Here is a 24,106-nt window from a genome sequence, read left to right on the forward strand (position 1 = left end):
GGGTCCCCTGGTAGATGGTATTCGGCCATTGCATCTATGCGAGAATAGGGATATGAGAATTATCTAAAACTTAAAACATGTAAATCTAAACATGTAGGTTAAACTATTGCATTTACAAAATACTCCTATAGTATTCTAAATGTTATGTTTTATTTTAAAGTTTATAAGTTTGGTAAGTTTTAAACTTGTGTTCCACTGCAGCTATTCCCTGGCATACGTTAGTCGGCTCTCAGATAAATATAGTTGATCAGGCTATATTCGTCCCATTCCCAATTACATGTCCCAAGGCATACTTGTAGTGCACAAGTGGTCTATAATACTTCTATATTGTTTTATTAAGACACTGATCTATATTGTATGCATGAATACTTTTATAAAAATTTATTCAAAAAGTATAAATCTAAATCAAGGTGTTTTTGCCCAGTTGTATTTATAGATGTATGTCATAGGTGGTTCGACATACTTAGTTCTCAATAAACAATGCTCCGATACCAATCTGTCATACCCCCAAACCAGAATGGCGGAAACATTCGGGGGCGGAGGACGTCATGTACAGTATCGTAACAATTAAATAGTAAATAAAGTGCACACAACCATCATATACATAATTGAAAAGCTTACATGATTGTAGTATTACATGTTTACAAAATTCAATTACAATATAATGTCTAAAAGATTAAACTAACGCCTGAGCGTAAGTCTTCAAAAGCAGTTGCTAACCTGGTTTAGCGATTCCCTGAGAATGCAAGTTATTTCAAAGAAAAAGTTTCAACTTTTAAGTTGGTGAGTTCATAAGCTGTTATTTGTGTAAATGAATGTCATTTGAATATCCACGTTTGTTTTTAGAAAATCCGATATTTTCTTATGAAAGATGTTATGAACTATTTGTTTATATAAAATGGATGTATTTGAACCAAGAAAATCCTATATTTTTCTAAAAGTGAGAAGTAGTTTTAAATGAACCAAGACCAAAAATGTAAGTAAATATGCCATACTTAAACTGGAAATGTATAGTTTTATCAGTAAATAAAACTATAAAAAGGCTTGAAACTGTATGTAAAAGTAACTGTAATATTACTTTTACCGTAAAAATGTAATATGATAATAGTTGTCCATCCTGTGAGTTTTCATAACCATACTATGATAAATTTGCCTATCGCGACGTTCTTCAGGCATCGAAATGATATGATAATTGTCACCTCTTGGATTGTAGCTAACAATAAAGGTGAGAAATAATAAGTCCTGTATATATTTTTATATAAATATATAAATATATTTTATCCTGAGAGGGTAAAGTGGTATCGTAAGATGTTTTGTATGCTAACACTTTCGTATGAAAGTTATAACAAAAGCATGAAAATTATAGCAAAAGATTAATATTTTCACCCGGTTTTTAGTCATGTGTTTACTTGTATTATCCCCCCCCCCTAAAAGTGTTTAAAAAGCATTTAAAAGTAGAGTGATAGAGGTACGAACTCACTTCGTAAAACTGACGGTTTGAAGAAGACGATGTTTAACTCGGGCAGCACATCGACTAGAAGGAATGTCTTTCTTGAGAACTTTGGGGCTTCAGGACTTGCTTCATGTGTTAGATGTGTTACCGAGGCTTCCAGGTAGTTTAGAGGGGCTTAACATTGTGTAGAAGTAAGAGAGAGGATGGATTTCAGCAGCCAAAGTCGGAAGGCTTCGATTTCTATATATAGCCACTGATGAGATTTAAACACTCTTTGATCGATTAGATCTTTGCAACAGGCAGATAATGAAAGTAAAACAATGAAACAATACTCAAGAATGGATTTGAATGTGTTGAATGATTAGAACGTTCAATCCTCAGCAAAGCTCAATTAAGAACTTCCGCTGTAGAGGATTCTAGGGTTACAAAAGAGATCTTCTTAATTGCACGTAAAAACCAACTATCTATCAGTTATCAAAAAGATGAATGCAAGCATCTATTAATACACAAACCCTAGCAAAATAAGATACGGATGGACAGGCCCATGCCGTATACAATATGGGCTAGGAAGTGAGCCCAAGACGCAACACCAAGTACCCAACAATCTCCCCCTTTGCGTCAATTGGGGCGAGACCTCACTCCAGCTTGCTTACCCCCGCAGCACTGGCTTTCTTTACGGTCTTGAACAGGCAGGGGATGATGGCAAGAATTGTTTGTCGGAAGTGAATGTACCAATTTATCATATCATTGAAGTACTTTTTAACACTATCTGAGTTCTGCTTGCACCGATTGATGATTCCCAGAACATGCTCCAGACAGGTAGTGGTGTAGAGATGTTTGTCAGCCAAAGCAAATAGGCATTTCTGACCTTCTGCCCTGGTGAACATGACTGAGTTCTGTTTCGGATAAATCTTTCCCATCTTCATTCGGTTTATATCGCTTGCAGAACCAACTGGAGTGATGATGGGCTTCTTCCTCAGAACATTAGCAACCTCTTGATCAAGCTTAGCCACCTCCAAAATATAGCAAACTGACATTCTCTTGAAATGGTCTATGATCGGACCATATTCTGCTTCATTGACAAGAAGAATGTTGTGCAAGACAATCCAATCATGAGGGTTTAGGTTGGGAAGATCAGCCAGAGAGATGGAATGCTCGGATTTTTCAGATCCCCTCAAGACCTTAAATCTAACATTAACGAAATTGCCTTCACGAACAGGTTTGAGAACCCGAACGTTGGTTATCTTCTGTGCGCTCCATGTCTGGTACCGAGGTTGAGCGGTCCTCAGATAATAGTCTATAAGCTCCCTATCTACCTTCGGGTGAGGATGGGGAACTTCAACTACATGAGCGAATGCATGGAAGATAAAGGCCTTTCGGGTCAGGGGCATGTCGAACTGGGAATCGACCCAATTGACATGGTCTAAGGAGATGATCGGTTCTAACCAAAGAGTGCAAGGGGACTCAATGGCTTCTTGGATAAGCACTTCGAGAGTCCAAGGAGGAAATAAAGTTTTCCTGCTTTCAAGAAAATCATGAGCCTCCTTTATTTTTCTCTCATTGGCCTCGGCTTCCCTGACGATGCGAGCATTTTCATCCAGCTCTCTCTCTCTGGTCTGTTTCCTGACTAAGCTGAAAATCGGTTCTTGATCATCACTTTCATCACTGTCGTCAACAATTTGTTTGGCTTTGGTTTGAGCACTCAAACCTGATGAAGGAACATGTGTTGGTTTGGGTGCTTTCGGAGGGACAAGTGATGAAAATGGAAGTGATTGAGCTTTGGAACTTGGAGGGGGTTTCGGTTGAGCTGTGGACTTCTTTTCTCCCCCTTGTTTAGGATGGTCCTACTACTCAGGAATGCCTTCAATACGGCTAAGCAGGGCAAGAGCAGGAGCGAGCTTCTCTGCAAGATAACACCTCACCGAATAGTTAAGAATCGGATCATGGGCTTCGATAATATTAGATAAAGCTCCGTGGACATCTGAAACACAACTCCTGACCACAGCTTTCTCAGACCGAAGAGAATTGATCTCCTTCTCGGCATGGGAGAGCTGATGAGTTGCCAGAGTAAGCTCGGAAGACTTTCGTGCAAGCTCTTCCTTTGTGGTGGATTTGGCGGCAAGAGTGGCTTGGGAGGAAAGAAGACGATCCGCAACCGAAGACTGAAATGATTGGTTGTCTTCTTTGAGTTTCTGGCGGAAGCTGGCAAATTGGTCTTTTTCAGTTTCGAAGGAATGGACCAGCTTCTCCACAACGGTGTGGACCAGTTTCTGGGCGTCTTGAAATAGTTTTTTGACTTTTTCGGTCGCAACAGCACTAGCCTTCGTGGATTTATCAATAGCAGCAGCAGCTGAGCTGATGGAGGCTTCGTGTGCTTTGGAGAGAGACTCCACCATCCCCTGAATGGCAGCCTCCGAAAAGTGAGATGTTGAGGAAGAGGAAGATGCCACAAGATTGTCAATCTTCTCGTGGAGTTCCTTGATGTGCTTTTTAGTTACTGGAGCATCATCATCATCATCACTTTGAAGTTGGTAGGGGCTGTAGTAGATGGAATCAAAAACGGTATCCTCCCCTCCCAAAAAGGTTTCGGTTTCAGCAGATGGAGTGGGGGATAAGGGTGCGGTGGCTGGTTCGGTAGTGGTAGTGGGTTCAGGTTGTGAAGTTGGAACCCCCGTATCAGATACGTTGGTTGGAACCTCACGGGTGGTAACTTTGGTGGCTTTAGTGAAAAGTGGTGGGGGAATGGAAGTTGTTGTGGTTGGAAGAGAAGTAGAGGTAGTTATGGGGGGAATAGAAATAGGGTTAGATATGGAGGGAATGGAAATGGAGGAGGTTATGATGGGAATGGAAGAGGTTATGATGGGAATGGAAGAGGTGGTTATAGGAGAAGGGGAAGGAGGTTTTGATGAAACATGTACCTCATGAGCAGGCAAGTGAGGAGGAGTTTCGCCTCTAGCCGACTCATCTGAGTCAGAATGGTTCTCTTCTGAATCGCTGGAAGAAGAAGAGAGAATAAGTTTCCTCTTCGACTGTACTTTCTTCTTCTTCACTGGTGGGGAAAGATCTGTTTTTGAGGGTTTTCGCTTCTTAGGAGAAGGATCCTTTTCCCCCTTTGCTGCTTTCTTGATCTTCCCTTTCTCGGGTTTCTTCCCTCTAGCAACAGGTTTATCTGCATCATTAATGCACTGAACCATTTCTGCAGAAAGTTCCCTTGGACCTGAAGGACGAAAGTCCTTGTAGGCCTTCATTATTACGCTCTCCTTGGACACCCCAACGGACATAGAATCCGGAATGGATCCGACGAAAGAAAACTTGGTCGGATCGGTAACAATGATCTTGGTGGTGTGGAAGGCACTGATGGTGGAGAGAAGGGAACCTGCAACAGTTGAAACATGAAGTTTATCCATCGCCCACTTGGTGATAAGCATCCAAAATCTGGCGTATGACACCTCAATGTGGCGAGAGGAGGAGGCTAGGCTCTGAATGAGTTGCTGCCATAGAACCGAGCCATAGTCGAGGTTGAGGCCATGATAGAGACCATAGAGAATGGTCATGAACAACTTGTTAGCCCCATCAGAACCAGAACTGCGCTCGGAGAGCCCTTTGAACATAATGGTGAAGAAATCATTCCATGGAGGAGGGAGACACGACTTCTTGAACTTAGTGACCGTCGTGAGAATCTCCGTGTAGCCCATGTTGTAGAACATCGAAAATAAATGTCCTACGGTGATGGAATCAGGATTAACCCTAGATTCATCGCCTTCAAAACCTAGGAGCCAACAGAATCGTTGCTTGGAGATGGAGGTCTTATGAGAAAGAAGATCAAAGTAGATGCGATCCACTGATCTATCATAATGGGCTGTGGAGAAGACCTGGGAAAGGCATTCCATGGGCACAACCTCGACCTTGGAAAGAGCGAGCACCAACGGAGAGTATTTGAGACACTCCACCATGGGATACATATAATTCTCGTAAGCTTTAGGGTTTAAATCGATCACCAGGCTCTATTGAGCGCGGATAGGAAGAAAGTTGGTGCGGGAAGAGGTTTCCTGAACAGATGAAGAATCCGCCATTGTTGAATGTAGAAGATGATGAACAGTAAAGTAGAAATCGCCTGATTTTGCTCGATTGAGTTTTTGATGGTGGTAAATTTGGAATGAAGCAGATGTGTTCCTTTTATACTGTGGGTAGAGGAGAGAGAAATATCATCCCCCAAATCTTGTTGATGCATGAAACGATTTCGGATTTGACAGAAGCGCGACGGTTGGCACCCCCGATGATTACGCATGAGAGAGAAGAACTGTTCCGTTTTGCACGCGTGCCCGTCACTTCACTATTGAGGTCGTTACTCTGTCGGCTGAGTCAGCATCTTATCTGTTTAATAGCTGTCATCCAAACATGAGATTATAGTGGAACCGAACGAGATTTTTGGAAAATCAAAGATTTCCGTGCATAGAGTGTGAAAGATAAGGAAATAAAGCGAGATATATATGGGGATTTGTGATGTCAATATAGACACAAAACAGTTGATCCCAGGCACGAATCACTTTCTTCAAGGTCAAGAGAGACCTTAAAGTGTTTGTATGGATTCCCGTTGAATTACGATCAATCACTTTGTAAGAAGTGTTGAAAGGCATCTTTTTATAAGGCTTAAAAGGGTGGCTTTCGCTTCAGTTTAGAATTCCGGACCTTGACATAAGACCGAGACTAAATGAAGTACTTGTGAGACCGATGTGGTCTGTTGAACAAGTAGGCTGGATTATATATATAGTGACTTATTGAAGATGTGTGATGGTGAAATCTCAAAAAAAAAATTAACCTGGATTCTAAGGAAAGAAATGTTATGGTAAATAACAATTTCATAAGAATCGCACAACCAAAAAGAGATTTCATGTTGACCGTCAATTCATGTTGGGTATTGAATTTTGGGTTTCACTAAGCACGTAGTGACACGAGGCTTAGATCATAAACATAGAGATTGTGTAACCATAAACCTCAGTGGTTAATTCTGAGAGTCTCAAGGGTTACGATATGGGACCGAAATATGATGGAGAAAAGTATTGAGGTGGTGAAGAGAAACGATAGTACCTCTGCTGAAAATAATAACCAAGCAGTAAACTCTTAACCCATATGAGAAAAGAGTAAGGTAGCTCAGGATTAGAATAAATGGAGCAGCCTGATTGGGAAGACAAGGTTTGTATATACCTAGTCATTAAGGCTTTTATTCAAAATCAGTTGAGGCTTTGGACAACATGCAACAGCATGCTTCTAGGGACGCTTAACTAGTTAGTATAAAGTGAGAGAACCAAACTTGTCCCATCGATATTTAAACAAGAATGAAAGAAGAGGAAAAAAATATTTTTGGAGATTTTAAGTTTTTGAAAAGAGAAAAACCAAACAGAATAAATAAAAAAAAATTTGAATCGAACCTGAAATAGACCGAACGCTCGGTTCATTTCGGTTCCTAAAAAAGATATTTTTAGATTTTTGGAAAACATCTTTACAAAAGTTTACAACCATAGACAACACCTTTTTGAGATTGAGCGAAATTATGTGCAATGGGACCGAACTCGAAATAGACCGAACGTTCGGTTCATTTCGGTTCCTATGTGAACCGAACCCGAAATAGACCGAACGTTCGGTTCATTTCGGTTCATTTCGCTTTTAACTTTTAACTTTGGGATGGTGTTTTTGGTACCGATTCTGATTCCATCATTCCTAGACCATGAAGGATTTTATTGAAACTTGCTTCAGATAGGGCTTTGGTGAAGATATCGGCCAGTTGATCAGTGGTTCGAACAAAGTGAATTTCGACATTTCCATCCTCCACATGATCCTTAATGAAGTGATACCTCAGTGCTATATGCTTGGTCTTAGAGTGTTGCACTGGGTTATGACATATCCTAATTGCACTTTCTGAATCGCAATATAGTGGGATCTTTTTCATGTTGAGTCCATAATCTCTGAGCTCGCTTTGGATCCATATGACTTGAGATGTGCAAGAGGCGGCTGTGATGTACTCTGCTTCGGCTGTAGAAAAGGAAACGCAGGTTTGCTTCTTTGATTGCCAGCTGACCAACTTCCCATCAAGGAATTGGCAACCCCCTGTGGTGCTTTTCCAGTCTAAACCACATCCTCCAAGGTCTGAGTATATTTTTCACTGCAAGCATATGTGGTTCTCGTGGGTTCACCTGAAACCTAGCACAATAACATACGGAAAACATGATATCAGGCCTGCTAGCAGTAAGATACATTAAGGACCCAATCATCTGGCGGTATAGCGTAATGTCAACTACCGGTTTTTCCAGCGAAGGTGTGAGTTTGGTGCCGAATGCCATTGCAACTTTGACCTTTGAGTCTCCCATCATACCAAATTTGACAAGAAGAGTTTTGGTGTATGCTTCCTGGTTGATAAAGATGCCTTCGGGTCCCTGTCTAATATTTAATCCAAGGAAAAAGTTAATCGGACCCATGGAGCTCATTTCAAATTTAGTCTCCATCAGCTTTCTGAATTCAGCTGTTAAGTTGGGATTCGTTGAGCCAAAGATGATATCATCGATGTAAATTTGTACAATCATAAGGTGGTTACCTTCCTTCTTACGAAAGAAGGTTGGGTCAACCGAACCTTGTTTGAATTTGGACATCTGTAAAAACTTTGTTATCTTTTCATACCAGGCCCTAGGTGCTTGCTTCAGACCGTAAACCGCCATGTCCAGAATATAGCAGTGATTTGGGAACTTCTCATTGACAAAACCAGGAGGTTGCTCCACATAGACTGTTTCTTCGAGTTCTCCATTCAGAAAAGCGCATTTGACATCCATTTGGTAGACCTCGAAGTTTTTGTGTGCTGCATAGGCAAGAAATATTCGAACAGATTCCAGCCTTGCAACTGGAGCGAAAGTCTCTTCATAGTCAATTCCTTCCTCCTGACAGTATCCTTTCACTACTAGACGTGCTTTGTTTCGTATCACATTCCTTTCCCTGTCCATTTTGTTTCTGAATACCCATTTGCGACCAACAACTGATGCATTTTGAGGAGTTGGAATGAGGTGCCAAACTTTGTTCCTTTCGAATTCATTCAATTCGTCTTGCATAGCTTGAACCCAATCGGAGTGATCAAGAGCAGTGTTAACTGTCTTTGGTTCAACTTTTGAAACGAAGGAATTAAACATACATAATTCTACTTTTGAAAATAAGGAAGTTTGTTTTGCTTTAAGTTGTGATCGGGTTAGAACCTTTTCAGAAACATTACCCACAACTTGAGAGACAGGATGATTTCTGGTCCATTTGACGACAGGAGGGTAATTTGGATCATATGATGGATCCAATTCAGCGTTTACCATCTCTTCTGGTTCGGATTGACTTTCATCGTCATAAAGCATATTGGTATTCTCCCCCTCGAATGATGAGCTTTCTGGTGCAGTGGGACTTTCGGGTATAGTGAAGAGTTCGGGTGCTACTATGCCTTCAGATGCTGTTGAGTGTTCGGGTGCTACAGTACCTTTGGGTGCTACAGTACCTTCGGATGTTGTGGAACGTTCGGGTGCTACAGTACCTTCGGGTGCTACAGTACCTTCTGGTGCTGTGGAGCGTTCGGGTGCTACAGTACCTTCTGGTGTTGTGGAGCGTTCGGGTGCTACAGTACCTTCGGGTGCTACAGTACCAGAGTGCTCCCCCTCGACTGAAGCGTTGGAACTGGATATCCTTTCATTCATTCTCCTTGTAGCATCTTCTACTAGTTGCTTCAGATGATCTACCTTGTTGTCTGCTGCGCTGGCTTCTGAGTTAATGGCCTTCTTTGGTTCATCAAATAACTCGACAAACTTCTCAAAGAGATTTGCAATTGATATTGTGACTTGACCTGTTTGAGGAAAGATTTCACCAGTTGTGTCTACGTTGGCCTTTAGCTTTTTGACATAGCTATCATCAAAGGTCACGTAATAAGTTTCTTCTATTTTCCTCGAACGTTTGTTTAATACCCTGTACGCTTTAGAAGTGAGAGAATAGCCCAGAAAAATCCCTTCATCGGCTTTGACATCAAACTTGTTGCGATGTTCTATAGAATTAAAGATGAAGCATCTGGAACCGAACACATGGAAGAATTTAACATTCGGCTTCCTGTTGTTGACGATCTCATAAGGAGTGAGCGTGAATCGCTTATTGAGATATGACCTGTTCTGTGTAAAACAAGTTGCAGAGATAGCATCAACCCAAAAATATAAAGGTAAAGAAGCAAAACTTAGCATGGTTCGAGCTGCTTCACACAAAGATCAGTTTCGTCTCTCGACAATTCCGTTTTGTTGAGGTGTGTAGGGAGCTGAGAAGTTGTGACTGGTTCCTCTTTCTGCCAAGAATTCTTCAAATTCTTTATTTTTGAACTCCAGCCCATTGTCGCTCCTGATGTTGCGAACGACTTTCTTCAGCTGTACTTCTACCTGCTTGATGAACATCTTTAGCTTGTGAGTCGCTTTAGATTTAAGCTTCAGAAAGAACACCCAAGTGAAACGCGAAAAGTCATCAACAATAACAAGAATGTACTTGCTACCGCCGATGCTTTCGATTGATGATGGACCACACAAATCAATATGAAGTAACTCTAGTGGTTCAACAACTTTTGTGTTTATGATTGATGGATGACTTTGACGACTCTGCTTCCCCATTTCACATGCCGCACATAAATGTTCTCTATCGTACTTGAGCAATGGAAGACCACGAACATAACCTTCAGTGATAAGTTTGTTGAGATCTTTAAAGTTGATACGAGAAAGCCTTCGGTGCCACAGCCAGCTTTCATCATATTGTGCTTTTGATAACAAGCAGATTGTTGGATTCCCTTTGATGGGTCTGAGGTTTAGGGGAAACATTTCACCTTTACGCTCTGATTTGAGAATAACTCTGTTCGTTTGCTTCTCAATTATTTCCGAACCCTCATCATCGAATGAGACCTTGATACCGGTACCTCCAACAAGCTGAGATACACTGATGAGATTATGTTGTAGTCCTTCTACGTATGCAACCTTCCTGATCGTGAAATCACCGTTTGTAATCATTCCATAGCCTTTTATGGTTCCGAAGGAGTTGTTCCCGAACTTGACATTTCCACCGTTTGAAAGAGACCTAAATTCCCTTAGCTCTTCCTTCCTTCCTGTCATGTGACGTGAGTAGCCACTGTCGATATACCATTCTTCATCAAACTGCTTGTCACTGATAACCTGCACAAATTAAGCAGATTTAGGAACCCAAAGTTTATTGGGTCCACGTGAGCCTTTCACAGGAACAGGAGTAGTAAGAGAGATGTAAAAAAAATATGTTCTTTTTATTAACGTTGTTTCATCTTTCTTTTTGATGGTGAAAACTTTAATTTTATTGGGATTTGTTGCTTTTGGTTTGGACTCAGATTTAACTGACGAAACCTTTGATTTCCCTTTCAGATCAGTTAAAGATTTAGGTTTTTGAGTTCGAACAAAATTGGATTTAGAATGGGGTTGAGAAGAAGAATGATTCAAATAATTAGAAGAGTCAGAATTAGAGAATTTAGACTGAGATGATTTCTTGACTTGATATTCTAGGTGACCCTTTCGGTTTTGATTATCTGTGGGACCGAACCTAGAATTTTGGTCACTTTTGCTCTCTGAACCGAACCTCTGCTTTCGGTTGACAGTGTTCTCTGAACCGAACCTCTGCTTTCGGTTGATGTTGTTTTCTGAACCGAACCTCTGCTTTCGGTTGATGTTGTTTTCTGAACCGAACCTCTGCTTTCGGTTGACACTGTTCTCTGAACCGAACCTCTGTTTTCGGTTGACACTGCTTTCTTGTGGTCTAAGAGTATTTTTCTCTGACTTTAAATTTCTGTCACAATATGAGAAATAGGCATTTTGAGACTGCCAAAACTGTTTTCTTTCAGAAAGATTCTTCTTGTATCTCTGATTCCTTTGTTGCTTTTGGTTTTTCACCTGTTTGGGTTGCCTGTGAATATTTGCCTTTTGTTTTGGCATTTGAACAACAGGTTCGTTTGTTGCAGATGACTTTTTGGTAGAAGGGGTGACTTCATCTAATGGGATTTCTTTAGTGCCACTAGTGCTTGGCACGTCAAAGTTATCAGGCTTCTTCAGTGGCTCTGGAATATATCTTCCTTTTGTTTTCTAGGATGTTCGCTCTGATAGTCCAACTGTTTCATCAACATTGTCGATAGGGGCGGACTAGAAGAACTCATCACAACCATCTGCAATATCTTCGTTTACAATGGCTGTGAGTTCGGCTGTCTGATGTTCGGTTACACCTGTGACCTTATACACCTGATTTGGTGTTGTCCTTACCTTTTGGTAAACAACAGCCTTTTCTTTAAGGTTTGGGGAGTTTTGTTGGGACAAGCGAGCAAACTCCACAGAATTTTCTAAGATGAGATTTTTGTGGTTTTCGGGTTCGCTCTTGACAAACTCAGAACAGTCAACTTCATCCTCTACAAAGATTTCACTCATATCATCATCCTCATTAAGCTTAGATGCATTTTCAACATTAATTTTATTTTCTGAGCTCAAATTGGCATTCAATGAGTCAAACTTTTGTATGGTTTCGGTCCTTAGATTCATTTTGTCATTTTCATCCAAAAGGTTTTTCAGCATGTCCTTATGGTCCTTGGACTTTATGAAAGATTCAATTTTGTCTAGACCATACATATATGTCGGATTAACATCCTCAGTCGAAACCACACTTTCACAATTGTATGCTTCAGCGTCGATTTCATCCTCCTTAAACTCAAGGAAGGGCAAAATCATACGATGAATTTTTTGCGCTATTTCACAGTTTAAATGAAGTTGAGTAATATTATTGTAAAGACGCTTAGCAATCAAACAAATAACATTTCGCTGTTTTAAAAGTTTTAAATTGTCTCTTTGCAAATAAATGTTTTCATCCTTGGTTTTGATTAACTCCGACTCCTTCAGTTCGATCCACATCCTCCGTTCCTCACTCTTCGAAGACACCCTACTTATTTGGTCAGTTAGGTTACAATTGGTGACTCGAATTTGAGTTAAACTGCTGTCTTGATGAGAGATTCTTGAATTAACATTTTTTAATTCTTTTTCATATGAGCATTGTGGGACTTTGAATGAAACAAAAACGGATTGTACCTTCTTGATCAGTTCATCAAGCTCATTGAATTGCATGCTGAGCGGTTTTGCTGTAAAGCACATGTCCTGTTGCTCCTTTGTGTCTTCATTCCCACCATCTGTGTTGTATCCCCTCGTCTGAGATACATCAGACACCATCAAGCATTTTCCACCGTTATCCTTCTCTTTCGCCACATAAGCCTTTCCATGAGAAGGCCTCCTTACTTCATCATCTTCGGAGTCGGATGACCAGACCTCCACTCCTCCAAACTCATCATTCGCTACCGAACCCTGCACAATTAAAGCATTCATAGAAGGCTTAGCAGTAGATTTCTTCTTCCTGATCTTATCCAGCTTTTTCAGCAATAAACCTTCTTCATCTTTCTCCTCATCCTTTTCTGCCATTTTCTTGAGGACACAATCTTTTGCATAGTGGTTCTTTCCTCCACAGTAATAGCAGCTCACTCCTGAATCTCCTTCAGCTTTGGATTCCTTCTTTGATTCTTCTGCCTTCGGTTCGTCTTTGACTTTTTCAGAACTATAACTTCCCTGCCAATTTCGGTTCTTATTGGTGGGAAATCTTTTCTTGATGAACCTCTTGGGGTTTGATACCATCATAGCAAAGAAGATGATTGAAGCGATCGAACGTTTGAGTCACGGTTTCTTCGGCTCCCTGCTTGAATTCACCAAACTCAGACAAGAGTAAGGTTTGAATGGAGTGTTCAAGATCTTCGTCCGTAGAATACAATTCTCGAAGCCTGTCCCATATTTCTTTGGCAGTAGTACATGAACTCACCAGCCTGAAAGTATCAGATTGAAGAGAGAATCTGATTAATCTCAATGCTTTAATATTGCACTGAAATTTATCTTTTTCGTCTTGGGCAATATCTTTAACATCTTTCAAAAGATCATTATACTCTTTTTGAGTTTTAATAATCCTTGAAGTTGTAGAATGAGCGAAGGGTCCTGATACGATTGCTTCCCAGATGAGGTATCCATTGTCCTCAGATCCTATAACATAATCTTCAAAGTGATGTGCCCAGACTTCATAATCCTGGGTGTAAAGGATGGGAATCTTCGTTGTTGATCCAATGATATTCGAAATATTAATGGGATTGGATTGCGACTCGTCCATGCTTGTTCGAATAACCTGTTTGAAAGATCAGACTTGTAATATATAATATTTGGTCAAAACGAATAAGTAATGAGATACATCAATTATTGAGTGACGGCTCAATAAATATTAGTTAATGCGGAATAAACCCTAATAACTTCTTTCACATAAGAGATGTGTATGAATTACACAGCCTCCCGCTCTGATACCAATTGATGAGATTTAAACACTCTTTGATCAATTAGATCTTTGCAACAGGCAGATAATGAAAGTAAAACAATGAAACAATACTCAAGAATGGATTTGAATGTGTTGAATGATTAGAACGTTCAATCCTCAGCAGAGCTCGATTAAGAACTTCCGCTGTAGAGGATTCTAGGGTTACAAAAGAGATCTTCTTAATTACACGTAAAAACCAACGATCTATCAGTTATCAAAAAGATGCATGCAAGCATCTATTAATACACAAACCCTAACAAAATAGATACGGATGGACAGGCCCATGCCGTATACAAGATGGGCTGGGAAGCGAGCCCAAGACGCAACACCAAGTACCCAACAACAAATTTGACTCTCACGTCATGATTTTTGCATAACTCATGTCGTGAGTTGTTCCCGATTCGGTCATGGCATGCGTCCTCCGTTAACTTACTCTGGAAGGGTTAGTCAAGCAGCTCACATCGTGAACTCTCTATTCACGTCGTGAGTTCTGGCACACTGTTGAAGTTCGTGCCCCGAACTTCAGAAATTCAGATCTTTCGCATACAAGCTCCGTTTTTGACGTTCTTTGTATCCATGTGTAGTTGAGAATATAATCTACAACTCTCGTTTACAATTCGTCGGCTAATTTTGAATTTATTTTTGATTATGTATTTTTAACAGGCCGGGACACGAAAAGTCTGTTAAAAATCCATAACTTCTTCATCTGACGTCCGTTTTCCTCTCTCTTTTTATCGTTGTACTACTATTGTCGAGATCTTCGATTCTCGTTTAGATGGGGTTGGCTAAAAGTCGCTCAATCTCTATTTCGAGATTTTAACTGTCTACTGTTATATCCGAAACTTAGAAAAGTCATAACTTCCTCATACGAAGTCAAATTTGGACGTTCTTTTTATGTATGTTTATAGTTTAATGATATCTATGACTTTCATTTAGATACTTAAGGCTAAAAAGTAATTTTTTGAAATTTTGTTTTTACGCTTATCAGTGTTTTACCGGGTTTGCCACGAATCATAGATTGGTCATAACTTCTTCGTTATAACTCAGATTTTAGTGTTCTTTATGTTTTCGAAAACCTTGGCATGATTTCTACTACTTTATTCATTTCAAATAAGATTTTTGAAAACTTAAAATTTGACCTAAATTTGACTGGTGTTACATTACATTGACTTGAAATATCGGGTTGTAACACCAAATCGCCAGTTATCAAGTGAGTTTATACCCCTTAACTTACCTTTTTTATTAATTTAAATACCTTTATGGGGGGGGGGAATACAAGTAGAAAACATTATAGTTCTTAAATCAATCACATGTGATTTATAACTATGAAACCAAGGATTTTATTTCTAAACTTCAAGCTGTGTTATCAAACAAACTGTTTTAAAGCACTTTATAAAGTGACATCAAGTCATCAATATTTAGTCAAATATAGTTTACGAAACTTTATCCTATTTGTAACCCATTAAGCAAAGGGTAAAATATTAGCAAATTCATATCTAAAGATTTTACGTCTTTTTTCATAGCTGTCCCAATCTTAGGGGATGATCATTTATACAAACATTTTTAGCACAAAAACACGTAAACTCGTTGATCAAATTTAGTGAGTTTTGTCTTCACGGTACCTTATAAAGTACACACGAAAGTCCTTTTAAATATAACCAGAGTCTCTTGTAGGAAGAGCATGATAGTTGTGTATAGATCTATACTAGGACCGTCAATCCCGCACCTTAGTTGCTTGCAACAGCTAGACCGGCAGGTCAAGGGGTGAAAAATGTCATAACGAAATCGACACTTGAAGAACTTTGCGAACAAGTCTGTCTGCGTCAATCAAGCATGGTATAAGATAAAAATGAAAACTCACATAAAACAATAACGACAATTTTAGTTTACACAAAGACAGTCTTCAAACAGTTTTATATACACACAAAACTACATAACATCATTTTACTTAGGAAAAATTCTTATACGCTTCGGTCTTGGTTCATTTAAGGCCACATCTCAGTTTATGGAAAATATAGGATTTTTCGGGATAAACATCATCATTTTACAAGTTATTCAATCTAAGTATGACATGTTTACTTACACCTTTCGGTCATGATTCATATTAGACTACAAGTCAACTCTTGGAAAATATAGGATTTTCTGAGATAAACATCATCTCTTTTTACAAGTAACGATTTTCAACTTAACTTTCTGGAAATAAATAAGGTTATTTATTTCAAAGCATCAGTCTTTAAGTAAAAGAACTTATACAATTTTTGTCTTAAGGCTCTAAGACTACATTACATCCAACTAATAAGAAAATATAGGATTTTCTAGAGAAACACCGTAACACTTTCAAAGAATAAAGAATGTACATGCATAGATTTTGTAAAGACAGAGAATAGTGGCATTAAGTCTTTGTTTTTGTTATTTACCTTTGGAGTCTATCATGTGTAATTTGAATACAATGTAAACACTTTAATATTTAATGCAATGGATGTTGTTGCTTGTTTTACTATTTTACAATTGTTTTGATACTGTTCAGGACGTCCTCCGCCCCCGAATGTTTCTGTCGTTCAGGTTTGGGGGTGTGACAGAAGTCCACCATAGAAGATCAATAAGACTATTCATCATGATTTACTAAAGTTTAGTAAATATGGTTATACTTACAAGCTTAAGTATAATTCTGAAACATTAAGAAAGTTTCAATGTATGGTAGAACGGATGAGAAAGAATCAAATTAGGCAGAAAGATAAAAGTTTCTCAAATCTGAAAAGATGGGAGAGTACTTTAATATCATGTTTTATGATCATCTTAATGATTAAGATACCATATCACAATTGATCCTCTAAGGACATCTTAGTGAGTTTTAAGGCTAAGAAGTGGAGTCATGAATTGTTGAAGTGGTTAAATCAAGAAGATGAGTTATACTTCATTCCAAAACAATTCTTAGAGTCATACTCCAAGATTGTAACTTGAGTGACATATCTTAAAGAAGTTTTGTAACACTTGTCAAATGTAAGAGTAAAATGTGTTCTACTGTTGCTCATTTGAAATTGGTAAGTTGTGATGTTTTGGATAAAACAAAGACCATCTAAGGCCAATTGTGTAAAGTGTTACCTTGATAAGAATTTGTACTAACTCTTGAATATTTGTTTTGTCAAGGAATGGTTCTTGAAAAGAGAGTCTTATATGTCAAGAGGATAGTGGGAGTCTTAAAGGTCTTGAAAGTATCAAGAACTAATCAAGGATAAAACATGTAGTTTATCACTAGCACATGAATTGAGGTTTATAACCTATCATGTTGACATATTTCTATTTCTGTGCCCATTCCAGTTAAAGTTGGCTTTGCATATGAGTTCTGAAAGTTCTCAATCAGTTGCATAACAACCTGGAAGCAATGGTAGGCCTGGTGCTACCAAGTGGCAAGAAGTTAAGATTGCACAAGTTTGGTCCATATGAGTTTGGATTGGTACCCAACCTTGTCTTGTGATTATGGTTTTGACAAATTCACATAGATAGGAACACATATACCATAAAATCAAAGTGTCATAAGGTTTCTCTCCGATTCATGAAAATGATGGTGAGGAAACACTTTCACTGAGTATATTTTAAGTCGATAGCAATTGTGATATTTGCATTCTCAAAGTCGTTAGTGGAGCGTGTGTGGTTAACCGACAAACTAACATGGACTTGTGAGAAATAGCACAAGTCTAAACAATTGAGACTATGATTACAACATCCCTTTTCATAGTTATAAAAACTATTTAGACACACATGTTGTAACATCCGGAATTTCAGGTGTTATATTTATTTGTTGTATTCCAAGTTTTGTGGAAGAACTCGGTGAGTTGATGCGTAGACTCGCCGAGTAGAGACGTGAATCATTATCCGGGCGGATGGCTGGACTCGGCGAGTCGCCCCAAGGACTCGGCGAGTCCATGTTGTTTAATGAAACCCTAATTCCTTGGGTTTGGGGCATATTTAAAGGGCCTTATGGCCGTCATTTGCGGCTACCAGACCCCAGAGGGAAACCCTAAGTGAGCTAGAGCGATTGTGAGAGGAAAAGAGCCATTTCTTAATTATTTGTTAGTGTTTTTGCAAATAGAAGAGGACCAAGACAAGAGGAAGCTGAATAGGGTACTAATCCAGTGATTCCAGGGCTCAGAGACTTCATTTTAGGGTATTCATTCGACCCTTCTTCAGTTTATGGTGTAATTCCCAGAGTTAGGGCTTTTTAGCCCCTTTAGAGGAAGGTTATATTAAGTAATTGGTCCCTTCTCGTGTTGGTGCTGTAGATCTGGACCCAAAGAGGTCCAGAGACCTTTTCCCTTGAGCTTTATAAGTGTTAATGGGGGTTATAAGCTTAGGATGTCATTTTAAAGTTCATATCTTCAAATAAGGCTTTTGATCCTTTTCATGAGCACCAAGATGTTAGATTTACGTGATTATAATGCTTTGGGAAGCTGGATCTACAGTTTAGAGGAGCGGATCTGACCTCAGGAGGTCAGTTCAGCTTGAGCATGGCATGAACTCGTCGAGTTCGATAGCCGACTCGCCGAGTAGGACGAGGGTTTTCCCGATAATCACACAGTTGGTGACTCACTGAGTTGGGGAAGTGACTCGGTGATTCAGAGGGAATCTAGAGGATAGAGTGCACGATGGTACTCGCCGAGTCAGGAGCCGGACTCGGCGAGTTGGGTCGGGACATTTCACAGATTGTGATCAGTGATGATTTGCAGAGATGAGGTTGACTCAGTGAGTCGAATGAGGAGTAAGAGAGTGAAGAACACGTGTGGACTCGCCGAGTCACAGTTGTGCACTCTGCGAGTTTGGTCAAGGTTGACCGTTGACTTTGTTGACTATTAGGGTTAGTCAATGTTTGGACCTTAGAGTCATCGGAAGGGTAGGATAGTCTTTTACCCTTCCTAGGGAATGTATAGAGAGAGGGAGAGATTAGGCTAGCCCTGAGAGTTGTATTAATTAAAGTATTTATTTCATGTGAATAGGCAGGGGCTAGACCAGAGTTTACCGAGTTAGAGATTTACTGAGATATCCGAGGTGAGTCTTCTCACTATACCTTACCTTGAGTAGGTAAACAGAATTATGTATCAGAATAATTGTATGCTATGTATGTTATGTGTTGTACTACATTATTTCTATGTGATTTATGTTGTGCATGTTACAGAGTTAGAACCGTAAGGTCCTTAGAGTTAGAACCAGAAGGTTCACAGAGTTTGGGTGCATGGACCCACAAAGTTATAGCCACGAGTGGCTAATCTGTGTTATATATATGGTATTTTGGGGAACTCACTAAGCTTCGTGCCTATAGTGTTTGTGTTATGTGTTTCAGGTATTAGTGAAGATCGCGGGAAGGCGCCAGCCTGATCAGTACATACACGGGATTTTTATGTTATGAGATCTTGGGATTGATATATGTTGTGAATTGAGTTTTAAACAATGATGTTTTCATGAATAATGAATGAATTATGTTTTTATAAAATGCAAAAAATTGTTTTGAAATTTACGGTGTTACAAGTTGGTATCAGAGCCTTGGTTTGAGGGATTCGAGTACACCTTCGGGCGTATTTGAACTCAAACTGAGGATTTGGGAAACATTTTCAAAAGAGAACCAAGTTTTCTAAAAAGAGTAAAAGATTTTTGGAAAACACAGAGCAGAGTCATGTGTACGATCAGTCAGCGCCCGAACGGTGATTTCCCAAAATACCCTTACTTTTGTGTTATGAGATATTTATGATGCACTTTATGAGATATTATGCATGCTAGAGACAGGCTAGGTACTTCATATCTTAGGACTAGAGTGGCCTGATTTGTGATGCCTTAGCCTAGGGGTTGTTGTTATATGTGATGTGCGTTTGAGTATGTGATGAGTGAGAATATTTAGTTGGAATCCTTTAGGGGATTTGAGTAGAGGAGTAATCTAGGGGAGATGCCTAGATGAGTACTGTGGTACTTAGCGAAGGAATAGTTAGAAACCACGAGGGGTAGAGTTGCAGAGTTCAGTGGTTCTTTCGAAGATGAGCAGAGCAAGCGGAGTTATCACCCATAGTTAGTCCTATGTATTCTTCAATGCCCGAATGTTGCTTGCTTCATGCTTTATGGGACTCTCGATGATGGGAGTCAGCTACCAAGTGAATATGACGATATTCAAGAGGTAGATGGCTGGCATCATTAGGAGCTCTTCAGCAGCTGATGGAAGAGAAGTGGGAGGACCAAGGAAGAGCCTAAAGAGTAACCTTATTCAGATGAGTACGCTGACGGAGTAGAACATTTGGCTGAGGAGCGAGCACGCGTGGTGGAATTAGTGAACGAGAAGGTTGAGCAGCTACTTAGGAACTCTAGGATGGTCCATGTGGAAAGTATGGGTAGATGTGGCAGGTAGTATGGGGCCGTACTACCAAAAGTAGAGGACCAATACTCGATACAGGGAGTATTCTGAAGGTTCTAAGTAGCAGATTGAGGAGTGATGTTATGGTTCGTGTGCCATACATCGGAGCAGATTGAGGAGTGATGTTGTGGTTCGTGTACCATACATCGGAGCAGATTGAGGAGTGATGTTATGGTTCGTGTTCCATACATCGGAGCAGGTTGAGAAGTGATGTTATGGTTCGTGTGCCATACATCGGAGCAGATTGAGGAGTGATGTTATGGTTCGTGTGCCATACATCAGAGCAGATTGAGGAGTGATGTTATGGTTCGTGTGCCATATATCGGAGCAGGTTGAGGAGCGATGTTATGGTTCGTGTGCCATACATCGGAGCAGGTTGAGGAGCGATGTTATGGTTCGTGTGCCATACATCGGAGCAGATTAAGGAGTGATGTTATGGTTCGTGTGCCATATATCGGAGAAAATTGAGGAGTGCTTTTATGGTTCGTGTGCCATACATCGGAGTAGGTTGAGGAGTGATGTTATGGTTCGTGTACCATGCATCGGAGCAGATTGAGGAATAATGTTGTGGTTCGGGTACCATACATTGTAGCAGATTGAAAAGGGATGTCATGGGTTAAGTACCATGGTTCCTAGCAACGATGCTGATAATTCTCCAGTAGTCCGGTCAAGATTGACTGCTGGAATTTGGACACAATGGGGTTTTAGGCCTGAGGGCCATGATCGAGTTCGTTCGAAGAGGCATCGCTGAAGAGGGAGGTTGAGAATATTTCAGAGTATTTCGGTAAGACGAAGAGAAGGTATTTTTGGGGGAATGCGGTCTGAGTCAGCCATTAGCCGATGGAGGAGATGTCACCTTTTGTGACCGGATGGGAGCTATTTATGTTTCCTGTAGGAAGTAGGAGAGGCATGAGATTTCAGTTTTGGGTTTAGGAATAAACCCTACGGGTCGACATTGATGACGATTTTTCCACCAGAGTATCAGGCAGCATGTCTGCCGCGAGGAAATGATCTACCATGAGCAGGTAGTTAGTGGGGACTGAAATGATCAAGGATCACAATACACCCTAATTGAGTATAATAGGGCATGTGGTAGTGGTATCAATGGGTAACCCAGTCGAGTATATCAGAGTGGTGGCTCTTCTGTCTATGATGAGTATTGAGTATGGTAGTAGAGTCCCTATTCTTGTGATGATTCATGTGTTGGATCAGAGGCTGAGAAGTCGAGGATGGAGAGTAGGATGATTTATTGTTTCAGTCTAAGAGTCAGTGATAGTACTGGACAGTTGAGGTGTTCGGTATTGGAATGGTATGGGACTTCGAATGGCTAGAGGCAGTCGTAATGAGGGGTTCCTGAGGATATCTTCGGAGATTTAGGGTAATTGAGGGTTCTTGATCTCTTCGTGGGGAGAACATTGGGCATTATGTGGCACCTTCCAAGCGTAGTTGCGATGTTTATGGTATAAGCCGTCTGTGGGGTAGATTGTTGATGCGTCAGTTGGTGATGGTTCGAAACCTAAGTGGGGGAGAACCGGGTATTTTATTGAGGGAATCAGAGATTTGTGCAAGAGCGGTTAGGGGTTGGATACAGAAACCTGCAGCTTGAATTCATGAGATTGGGGTCATTGGTGATCAAGGAAAGGTGCGGGACGAGATGATGCATGTGGTATATGTCTGAGAAAAAGATGAGTGTCTCCACGGCAGGTGGTCAATGGTCAGGAACCTGGTGGTGGTCAGGGCCGTTTCAAGTGGAAGGCTCATAATAATGGTATGGGCAGTTGAGAACTTCTGGGTCGAAGTCTGGGTAGAAGATCGTTGAGCAGCCAACCCCCCGGCGGGTATGTGTATTCTTGATTGGACTTTGAGCAGTAAAGGAAAGGGTTTCGGAGGATCATCAGTGTGTTCGGAAGTGTTAGCACTTTCCTTGTATTCCTATTGAGTGTTTGGGTACACTGAAGTTGTGCATTGAGTGAAATGAGGAATTACTTATGGGGTTCAAAGGAAATGTATTGTTGTATATGTATGGTACTGGGAGTAAGAGAATTAGTGGAGAGGCAGGACATTGTTATGCTCTGTAATGGTGTTCCGTGGTTTCCGCGTATAGCGTCCCGATTTCGGAGTTATTTAGAGTCTTGAGTTTGAGACGACTGGTGATGTATCATGTATCTACGGTTCCAGTAGGAGCCCTTCGCGTATTGACATCAAGAAGGATTATTTGAGGAAGTGGATCTCCGCAGAGGTAGGTTATGTGTTATAGCGGTTGCCGCCAGAGTCTGTGATGCATATTGGGGCATGTGTGTGTAACTATCTTTGATAGTCTTCGGTGCATGAGTTAGTGAACATAGTGTGGAGTTGTAATGAGAATGAGAGTATAGGGTGAAGCTACGGGGAGTCGTAGTATTCAATAGTCAGAGGGTGTTGTGATACCACGGGGAGCGGTAGTACTCACAAGCCAAAGAGAGAGAGAGAGTCGTGATACTATGGGGAGTCGTAGTATTCACCAGTCAGAGGGTGTTGTGATGCTACGGGCAACTATAGTACTCACAAGTCAGAGAGAGGGAATCGTGGTATGGCGGGGAGCCGTAGTACTCACTAGTCAGCTGGTGTTAGGGTTCTACGAGGGGGTCGTAGTACTCACTAGTCAGGGGCTGTCGTGATCTTGCAGGAAGCCATAACACTCACTAGACGGAAAGAGAGTGTGATGATGGAGTGTTCTCCGATCAGTGTACGATGCAGAAGAGTTATAGGCTTGAGTAGCCCTAGTATTGAGATTATGGAGCCTAGTGGTTAAACCGGGGCGAGAATGGGGTCTCCATCTCTATCGAGAGAGTCAACGAGATGCGCAGGAGAATATGCGCAGCAGACGCCAAAGGTCAGAGCTAAGTAGATCTTCGATTGGACTGTATCTTTTATCAGGAGAAGAGAATTTCGTGACTTGTGTGTCACTGGGCCGAGATAGTGGTCACGGGGAGGAAGTTAGTGAGATATTTTGGATCATGTTATGTGTGACCTTTGGAGGTTTAGCTGTGGGGCCAAAGCTGACCTGGTGCTCAGTATCGAAGAGCGATATGAGAAATGAGTTAGAGTTTACCATGGTGATGTCTGTGGACACTTCAGATCGAGCGAACAATTCAGACGCTCGAGGACATGCTTCGGGCATGTGTATTAGATTTCGAGGGGGAGTTGTGGCCCGTATTTGCCTTTGGCAGAGTTTTCCTACAACAACAGCCATCATTAGTGCATCAGTATGCCACCCTTTGAGCTGTTGTATGGGAGGAGGTATCGGACCCCATTTACTGGAAGAGGTAGGGCAGCGTTTGATGGGTAGTACAGAGATCGTGCTTCAAACGAGAGAGTAGATACAACAGGTCAGACAGATTTTGTTGACTGATCAGAGTCGCCAGAAGAGTTATGCGGACAGGCGCCGGTCCGAGCTCGAATTTTGGTCGGTGACTTCGTGCTCCTGAAGGTCTCTCCTTGGATAGGAGTGATCTGATTTAGGAAGAGAGGCAAGCTGGGGCCCCGATGTGTTGTTCCTTTCAGGGCAATTGCGAGAGTAGGAAGGGCAGCGTACCGTTTGGAGCTACCTGCAGAGTTAGGTCAGATTCATGACACCTTCCTCGTGTCGCAGCTAAGAAAGTGTATAACCGACGAGTAGGCAATGGTGCCATTAGAGGATATTCAGGTGGATGTGGGCGTGAACTACGTTGAGAGACCGGTGGCGATCAGGGATCAGAAGATCAAGGTTTTGAGGAACAAGTCTGATTCGGAGATGACTTGAGAGTCAGAGTCGGAGATGCGAGGGCAGCATCCAGAGTTGT

The sequence above is a fragment of the Lactuca sativa genome, chromosome 3 (assembly GCF_002870075.4).
Source record: "Lactuca sativa cultivar Salinas chromosome 3, Lsat_Salinas_v11, whole genome shotgun sequence".
Classification (NCBI taxonomy): domain Eukaryota; kingdom Viridiplantae; phylum Streptophyta; class Magnoliopsida; order Asterales; family Asteraceae; genus Lactuca; species Lactuca sativa.